This window comes from Limulus polyphemus, unplaced genomic scaffold (assembly GCF_000517525.1).
Source record: "Limulus polyphemus unplaced genomic scaffold, Limulus_polyphemus-2.1.2 Scaffold715, whole genome shotgun sequence".
In the NCBI taxonomy this organism is placed as follows: Eukaryota; Metazoa; Arthropoda; class Merostomata; order Xiphosura; family Limulidae; genus Limulus; species Limulus polyphemus.
This window is the reverse complement of record NW_013666325.1, coordinates 254046-261488: the sequence shown is the minus strand read 5'-3', so window position 1 is coordinate 261488 and position 7443 is coordinate 254046.

Sequence of the window (7443 nt, the reverse complement as noted above, 5' to 3'; positions counted from 1 at the left end):
CACTGCTTTCTGCTCCTCTGTCTATCCATTCATTTCTGCCAGGAGCTCAAATTGTGCTCTATATACTTCCCATTGTGCATTCCCATCGAATTCCTGTGGCTTACTTCGTACTAGATCACTCCTATTACTCACACTCATGTCTGGAATGTGACTTCTGACAGGACTGAAGATGTCTGCATTAGGGTTTAGCTGCGGGGTCTGGAAGGGCTTCCTGTTGTCTGGGCTGATTAGACCCATAGCTAATATATCCTCCCTGTGTAAAAGACAGTAAATCGTCTTTTAATGTATTTAATTCACTTTGAAATTTACTAATCTTTTCCATTTGTGTATACTGGCGTTCTCTCAACTGTTGGAAACTTTCTTCCTGTTTCTTTTCTTGTTCCAGTTGCCACTGGCTGTAGTCTCTCTTCTTGTTTATTTTCTTTCTCCTCCAACCACTGCTGTTGTCTCTCTTCTTGTTTCTTTTGCTGTTTTTGTATTGCTGCCATCAAATCTGCTAAGTCGTAGTTTGATTTGCCACCTCGCGTTTCCAATTTATTTTCTTTTCCTTCCCAATTCTGACACCAAATTGTTACGTATCTGCTTGTATGATAATTTCCGGTAAAATTCTTTCCGGAACTTCAGCCATACAAGTCCCTTCTTAATTAAAACTAGTTTATTCTTTCTGGATACAACTTTGTTATACACTTAACAACTTTTATAACACACGCTATAAATCACAGTGATTCACACATTTACGGTGCTTACTGTTCGCTTGACTTAATTATCTCTCTCTATATCTATCTATGCAATTATATCCTCGCTTTATTTGACGCGCTTATATACTCAAAAAAAAAGAAAAAAAAGAGGGCGCTTGGAACAAACTAGAGATGCCAGGAAAATTCATGATCCTTCGAGAATCTCACCACGCGACTTCCGCTGTCGTAACAATGTGTAAAACAAGAGGCAAAAAATAACACTTCTTGTTTATTAAAAGTATATTTGTTTCATGTTTCTCAACATCAATAGAACATTTCTGTAAAATAAATCTACGAAATATTTGATGAGAATTATTGATATTTTATAGTTTCACTGAATGTGAATAAGCTACAAACAAGTTAACTGCTTTACAATTCAAAGAAACTAAATTTTGGAGTAACATTACATTAAACCTATGAAATACAGTACTCCTGATGAAAAACATAATTGAAAATCTAGAATGTACAAATTTCAAAAACATTAAATCAAGTATGAAACATATTAATGGAATATATTTTATCTTTTGAATACATAAATTTTGTACAAATGGGATGGTGTGTAATCTGCCATGTAATAATTAAAGTGTTTTTAATCTTACGTGAAAATAAAGTCAAATTTCTTAAGTTTCATTGTAGAAAATGATAACATTTAAAAATAGCATACAGTTATCTTCACTTATATAAACGATAACCAAACTTATAAATTCCAATCATATTCCTAAAAAAAATAACAGGAGACTAACAATTCAGTTTACCTAAACATTTTTGAAGCAGTGTTCTCTTTGCTTTGAATTACTGCAGAAACAGCACATTCACCTACAAGAATATATATCACTGGTTAGTTGTGGTACAAATGCATTCAGAATTCATATTCGTGTATTATAATAATTCTTAGTGTATACTGAGTTTAACTGTATCTTGCAAGACATGTTGCAAATTTTTGAAAAATTTAACAGAGAATGAATTTCCTTGGGAAGATAAAATTTTGTTTATTTAACCAACTTGGAAGTTGAATTATTAGTGAACCTCTGACACATTGAATGTAATCGTTAGTACTGATTAAATTTAATGTTTTAATAGATTGAGAAGTAATAAGGCCATCCACTACTTCACAAAGAACAAGTAAATCTATTCACAATTAAACATGAAACATAAAAAAGAAAGACGTATACCTAGAAAATGGGAAAAACAATACAAGGTCATAATAATCTGCTTACTTTTAAATCCAAATTATTACAGAATGATCCTATAATTTTTGCTAGCTCTTTTCACCACAGCTATTTAATGTTTAACACATTTATCAGTCATAATAATAACTCCTTTCCTTTCCATAATATCAGTTTTCTTCCTAAACTGCATAAAAAGTGTTTTTTAAGTTTCCATATTCCAGTTGCATTTTAATTACCTTACACATCTCAATATTAATTTTTTTTCTCATTTTTTTGTTCTAGAATTATGATTTTTAAGACAGCATAAAAACAATTTTTATTCTATCAGCCTTTCCCAGTACCTCAGAACTTTCAAAATAAAACTTTGTTTACATGAAAGAACAAGACAATTTCACAGAAACTTTGAAAAAGATAATTTCAAGTACTAAATATTGTATGCTCAGTTTATCACTCTATAAATGATCATATTATTGAATTATGCACTACTGATTATGATTTTCTTATTAGAGCTGTAAGCCTTAGTGCTGCTAAAAATCAAAGAAAGAATGACAGAAAAGAGTAGAAGGAAATAACATGGTCTGAAAAAAACAAAACAAGATGCTTTGCAGTAAAACATTCAACTGTATGTATGTATGAATATATATATATGTGTGTGTGTCTGTGATGTGATATATATATATATATGTGTGTGTGTATATATATGTGTCTGTGATGTGATATATACATGTGTGTGTATGTGTCTCAACTTTACTGCTATGCAAGTCGCTATTCAAATAACTAACACAGTACAAAAGAGGTTCCAAAATAAATATTTAAGTTACCTCACTTGCTTTTTTCCAAATTGAAAAATGTTCAGTTTATCACCAGATCCAGTTGCCATTGTTCTACTGTCTTCATGGACTTCAAAAGATGTCAGTAGCATGATTAAAAGAGTGCTTGTTTTAACTCTGGCTCACCCGGTCACTGAATGTGGGAAGGTCCAGATGGAAGATGGTCAAAGACAAACTATGGCTGCTACTAATCTAGTTAGTTTAATTAATGGAGCCTGAATTTGATGCAGCTATCAGTTTTCACTCAATGCTATGTTGTGTATGTGTACCTGTAGTGATACAAGTGTGAAAGGGTGAGCTCCTAGTAAATTAGTAATGCAGCCAGGATATCTATTATTCAACCTTGCTGTGTATCAGGCACTCTGATGGAAGCCATCACTTCAGTCATTTAGCACAAACTTTATTCTGTCTAATGGTGTCAAGCTAGAGGTATGTCTCCAGCTTCTTGTCTTAGCAATATTCCTTATTGAATGAAGGTAGTCATACCCAAGTTGGTATCAGACATTGGTATCTTAGAGATGGATCTAAGACACCAATTGTAATCTTGTGGCAAACCCATTCAGTTCAGACCAGTCTAAGCCCAAGAACATCTGACAATAGGAACATATATTGAGAAGGAAATAGTGATACTACTGAATGTGCAAGTGGTGTTCTTAGCACAATGTGAATACAGTTTAGTGCTCTTTGTGGTCTATTCCAATTATTAAAATGATTTATGAAAAAAACAGTGCTTGTCCATAATTATGGACATTCTGCTATTCACTTTCTTACTGGAAATGTCACCAACCTGTATGATAATGGAAGTGATGCAAACTAGTCATGTAGTAGTGCCACAGCTGTTGTACAATTGTGGTATTCTCAGGTGTACCAAATTCCCCTAAGATAATATTAATCATACAGACAAGTTCTGCAGAAAATTTATTATAGAGAAAATCAGGAATTATCTGAAGAAATGAAAGAGACTGGGCATAGTATATATATCAAAATGAAGCAACCTTTATTTAAAACACTAAAACAATTAAAAGTGTATATTCACAAAGGATGGTGCCTCCACTGGAGAAAGCCTTCTGTATATGTTAAAAATCTGTATCTCTATGGAAGTAGCTGTTCCAAACTCAGAAAGCAAAGCATTATATACACCAAAACATAATGATATTCTTCTTGAGGTATGTGCACTAACCACATTGCTGTTGGTCATTCCTATAGAAGAATAAGGGAAGTTATATCTTCAAAGTGTCATCTAACTCACCAATGGAAAGGACTACTGGCTACTTTCACATAGTATGTACAGCTTTACAAAAATCTTTCCTATGGAAAGGCACAAGTGATGCTTCAGGTGAATGACCCAGAACAATAGGTAACTACTTCCTTGGCCAATGATGTACGTTAAAACTACATACATTTATATAAATATAATTCTATATTGAATAAGGGGGTTGCAAACGCATAGAATGCCTGCATACCACACTATGTTCGAGAATGAAAGTGCAGCTTCCCTTGTACCTGGAATCTTTAGCTGAAGATAGTGCTAACAGTTGGAACTCATCAGAGAGACAATTGCTCAAGAAGTATTTGCTATTGTTAGAATGTATTGTCAGTTAGATTGGATAACAATAAAAAATCATCACATAGATACAAGTGATACATATCTGTTCAAACAACTACTGCACAGACTTCCTTGGAGCATCAGTGAAATTGCCAACACTGAAAATCAGTGGATATTAAAGCACAGCATTATACAATCTTCATGGAGTGTCTGGTCACTTCCAGTACATATTGTCATAAAGAAGGAAGGAAATTGTGGAACTCAGATGGGTGAATGCTGTAAGATGTTCAATGCTTTTCCACTACTATGTGAAGATGAAAGTTGGAAGGTAAGGTGCCCATTTGTTCAACATACTAGATTTGGTTCCTGACAAGTTGAACTGGATGATAAAAGTAGACCTAAAATTTGTTTACACAACTTGGTAAGGATTGTATGAATTATGTATCATGCCATTTGGTCTGTGCAATGCACCTGACACTTTCAAGAAACAGGTGGATGTACACTTAGAGTGCTGAAATACACTGATGTCTCATGTATGTGAATGACATATTGGTCTTTGGTTGTATGTTTGAGGCTGCAACTGAGAAGCTGAAAATAGTATCCTAGTGCACTAATGATGCAAGCTAGAAAATAAAACCATGAAAGTGTGAGTTCATGCACAAGGATATGGAGTTTCTTGGTCACAAGAACAGTGTTTATTAATTGGGTAAGGCTCACAATGTTCAAGGGCTAGTCTAAGCCTGAGGCTAACGAAGAAGTCTGTATGTTTCTGAATGGGCAGTAAAGAATATGAGGCATGTGTTTGCTAAGTTTGTTAACCCTAGCTGAATTGACTGGGATGAGCACCCACAGCAGCCAACTGTTCTTTAAATATCCTGATGTTCTGACAAGAAGTACAGCTCTTGGTGGGTCTAGTGTATGACTCTCTGTTCAGTACAAATGTAATGCAGTATCTACAGGAATATGTAGAGTGGCTGCATTCTGCAATAGTAGATGCATGAGTTTGTGCATCAACAAATGGTTAAAATAGTCATGTAAAAAGTAATGCTACGAGTGTTGACAGCTCAATAACGAATTAGGAGTTACAGTGGTCATGTGATGTGTATAATTATGCCAAACATGTCAACAAGCTTAAACTCTACATTAACAATAAGCCTTTTGAGAACTGGTTACTCCAGGAAACAGAGTTGAAAGAGCAGGTTTACTATAAAAATGAGAGAACTGTGTTGTATGGTTAGAAGAAAAAAATGCCAGCAGAGAAGCAGTCAGTTTTTCTGATGATCAAGCTAAACATTTTGGATGGGATTGATAGCTTGACAGCAGTTAGAAGGGTCAGTAGATTGAAAAAAATCAAGTGTTGAAAGAAGTGATAATGTTTGTTTTCTGAACTATTGAGTGATGGTTCATGGTAAGATGTCTACAAGATGTTGGATAATAGCTACTTGATAATAATAATACAGTTAAGACAGTTGTTTGCTTGATAAGTTAACTACTAAAAGGGCATTTAAACTCTTACTTTCCATGTTATTGAGTGATATTTAATAGCACAATGTTGTTCTGATGTCTTGAGAAAATTTCTTAGTCTATCTAGTGAGTATTTATGGTATTTCTATGGAGCAGAACATGTAGTGCTTGTTAAATACGTAGCTAGGAAAGGTGAGAATGCTACATAAGGTCCTAGGAAACTGACAGTTGGTTTTGATGGTTAATTATAAATGGGAACTCTGGCAAACCAATTTGCTAAAAGAAACTTGCAAACCTTGGTTCCCAAGCACTATGTTTGAGTTTGTGGACTTTTATTTGTACAATATTCCTGTAGAAACATGTGTATAAGCTGACAAGATCAGGTGTTCTGTTGCCAGGTGAGATTATACCTGATGGTCTGGCAGGTCCATAGCAATTATTCTGATATACAGTGAGATAACTGGGCTCTAGCAAAGCATGAAAAATTGACAAAGACTGTAAATATTTGGCAGAATGTGAATCATTTAGCTGTAATTTTGTCTGAATTAAGGGATCTTATGACCCACAAGATGGTAGTACTAACAAGGATAACGTAGTGATTACTTCATTCCTAATACTTCTGCAACATTAGAATGTATGCATGTGAATGAATTTTGCAGTTGACAACACAAACTGTGATCTGCATGGATGTCTGTGGGAGAAACAGCCACTTAAGTCTGTGATTGCTTTCATTTTCATGGAATCACTTGAATTGTTGTGATCTAAATCTTTAATAAATGCTGAAAGATACACATTTTATTCAGAGGATGTGTTACTGCCATGATTATGCAGCTGAATGGTGGCATCATGTATTACAAGTATGCATTTTTAAATATGTGTACATTAGTACATATGTGTGTGTCTGTTATAACAGTGTTATATATGGACCAGTTTGTGTATATTTAATTATGTACATAAATGTTTAACATACAATAGCAAAATTTGTTCAAGCAAATAAAGAATTTGGCTCAGATATTAAGATGTGCATGTTTGATAAAGACCACAGAGATTACCTCATATCAAATTAAATGGGAAACATGGTGTATTCTGTATTTCTTAATGCTGGCAAAGGATATGTTTGATTTGGTTCCACAAAGGCTAAATACACTGGTGTTATAGATGTTAGTGTATTTAATATTATTGTAATGTGTGTTAAATCCTATCTAGATGAAGTTTTACTAGGTAAAGTCAGGTTGCAACCTTACTAGTTGTAATGTTTAACCTTATTGTACTGGCTAAACTTCTGACCTACTATAGGTTCAGTTGACTTGGAATTTTCCTTTTTTTACTTTTGCTATAAAAGCCATGATTCTTGACCACTGGCTATCTTGTTTCTTAGCAGATAAACAGCAAGTAAAGTGTATCTCATAAGACTTTAGAAGAGGAATTCTTAATTCTTTGCTGACATTGGGGTCTCAACCCTAGGAAAAGGTCAGGAGACTCTAATGGACAGTTGTGTACTTTAGAATCAGACCATGCTTCAGTACCAAAAACTTTTAAACAACAATTGCAAGATGCAATTAATTAATCCAGCTCAACAGTGGTTATGCTATCAGTTCCTGCATCAAAAACTAAGGCACCACACCTTCAAGAAGCAGAGTATCTATACCACTGATATCCTGTTGATGGCTGCATGAACATTAGTAATTGAATTATGA